The 2644-nt window shown below is 30.0% G+C and overlaps 1 long non-coding RNA gene across 1 annotated transcript; it reads left to right on the top strand.

Annotated features, from left to right (window-relative positions):
* The first annotated feature begins 326 nt into the window (after nt 1-326).
* On the top strand, nt 327-2391 carry LOC134278079 (uncharacterized). The gene is made up of 3 exons (XR_009994375.1): nt 327-409; nt 1774-1873; nt 2228-2391. It is a non-coding gene; the product is annotated as an uncharacterized LOC134278079 (long non-coding RNA).
* Nucleotides 2392-2644: the final 253 nt, after the last annotated feature.

Genomic DNA, 2644 nt, shown 5'->3' with positions numbered 1-2644 from the left:
TGGTTATGTCCATATATACGGGAATCACAGATTGTGTAATAAATATCAGCTATTTAAAAAGAAACAAATTATTATAATCATAATGCACTTTTGTACAAATGAATATTTTAATGCATAAAATCTTTTGTATCCTCATTATAACATACGTAGATTTAATTTACAAGGTAAATCATGATGCCACAATCAGTGGTTTTTGGGATCTTGACACAATGTCGATTTATGTACATTCAATTTTGGAAATCCTTAGACAGCAAAATAGAATTCCCTGTAGTGGGAGGAGCTAACAGAAAGTATAAATTAAGAATTGTGAATTTATATCTACAATGATCTTTAGACTTATCCAGGATGTTAGGAGGAAGTACTGTCGTATTGGTGTGTGTGGCCCTGTTCTTGGTAGCCCCAAGTGAAGGTAGGTAAATTGAAATTGGGTTTTTAAGTTGGTAATGTCTTTAAAAGGTTGTACTGTCAATATGTTAGCTGGCATTAACCAACAGGAAATTGTCGTCAAGTTTAAATTTAACGTTTAAAGAAAAGAATCCATTCAGCATACTTTACTGTAAGCGAGAAGCAAAACAAGGAAAAATTGGCTAACCCTTAAGTTTAACATCTTTTACTTCAACATATTTGTCAAGGTTATGAACACTTTCCTTTCCAGGTTATGCGATAAGATTTTAAAGAAAAGTAGAAACAAATATTATGAATCAGCAACCTTAAGTCTTCGCTAAGTTTTTTTCCACCTAAGACAAATTTTCAATAAGAAAAATGCAATTTTTCTTACGAAAATGTCTGATGATAATCAAGTTATCATTTAAAAAATTACATATTTTTTTTTATTTCAATTAATCTTAACAAAAATTATACTTTTTATTAATACAAAATAGATTAGCACGCAAGGAACAATGAAGAAAAATAAATCAAGCATTCAAAAATTGTCATATTAGTAAACATGCAATATATGTTATTTACTGCATGTTTTGGTTTAATCTGTTGTTGTTTTTTTTTTTTTTTTTATTTTATTATACAGTGATATATTTTCGCTGCTTATTCAATTATTTAGTAAGCCAGGTATAGACAAATGCCATAAATCAACATCTAACTCTTCACTCAGTTTGTACCAATTTCAGACAAAGAGAGACAAAAGTAAGTCTGGCGATAAGTTATCATTTAAAATAATACTCAAAATATATTAGACAAAATTTTATTCGATTTTACTTGAGTAAAGATAAGAAATAGATTTGGAATCAATGAACAGTGGAAAATGAAAATTATGAAGTTGTGAACAATTGTCTAATTTATTTTTTTTGTTCAGTGCTAAAGTTTAATAGCAAATAGCGCCTTTGCCGATGATTTTTTCTGCATTATTTCAGTAAGTTTGTCATGTGTTTATGTACTTATACACCTCTCTTCATATAAATGTTTTGTGTCACTTTTTATTTTATATCTTTAAAACAAATGAATTTCAATGCTTACGCATGTTAAATCTTAAGGGTGATGAATGAGGTAGGAAAGAGCTTTCAGTAATTGTAATTTCGCAAAATTCCCGTGCAATAAATGGGCATAATTGCATATTACAAGTGAATTATGTACTAATTTGTGATTTGATCCGCACGGTAAGTAGCGTACATTTGACACTTAATTGTTTCACAAAATTGGCTCTTTTATATACCTGATTATTACTTTTTCCATTAATTTATTGCATAATAAGATTTTAAAGGGGGAAAAAAGTATCAGTGGATATGAAATAAAATTTCTACATTTCAATTCCCTTTTTAGGATCTTATTCCAATAATGGATGTGCCTGTGCTCAATATTGGGATCCTGTGTGTGGTGTAGACGGACAGACGTACTCCAATACTGGATGCCTGGCATGCGCGTATGTGAAACACTTTATTTAAATCTCTTTTCCTTTTATTTACTGAATTTCAAATAAACATCTATGTTATTATAGGAAAACGTAACTGGAACAATTTCCTTTCTATTTTAACAAAGCTGGGAGGAAAATGCATAAAACACGTGGTTAACAATCTTGTTTATCCTACTCACATGAAAGGGAAATATTTAACAATAATGATATATGTACAATCAGTTAAATTCTTGATTCTTACACTCTCAAAATATGTCTTCCAGAAAAAAAGTAAAAAAAAAATGCATACCTTTCAAAGCATTATCATATTTGAAAATGATTTTATACGAGATAATTTTTACATGCATTTTCTTTTATCAACAGTCGTATCCCCATGGCTTGTACAGGAGAATGCCCTTGCTACGGACGCTACTGAACACAACACTTTCAACTTCTGTCAACCGTGACCTAAAGGTCTAGTGCATAGGACTCTTATGTCTGTAAAATGAATTTTCTTTTAATAATAAAAAGGTGAAATTCTAAATCAATTCATTACTTATTTTGTTTTACACTCTTTTTCATTCCACTCACATATCAACCTAGCACCTTTGCAAAGGTTGGCAAATTAGGGGCATTACTTTTCTATACGGAAAATGTTCAGCACAATTTAGAGCAAATAAATCAGGTTATTGAAATGATTCAGATACAAAAAAATCCTCACAGATAATGGTTCTTGTGGTGAGGATTGTAAACAGACATTACCAGATTTACATAAATTCTTGGTTTGTTTCGCCTGTAAAT

This window comes from Saccostrea cucullata, unplaced genomic scaffold, assembly GCF_032062105.1.
Source record: "Saccostrea cucullata isolate Sc308-1 unplaced genomic scaffold, CSIRO_AGI_Scuc_v1 ctg6847, whole genome shotgun sequence".
Lineage (NCBI taxonomy): Eukaryota > Metazoa > Mollusca > Bivalvia > Ostreida > Ostreidae > Saccostrea > Saccostrea cuccullata.
The sequence above is the reverse complement of the archived record's forward strand: the minus strand, read 5'-3'. Positions and strand labels throughout refer to the sequence as shown.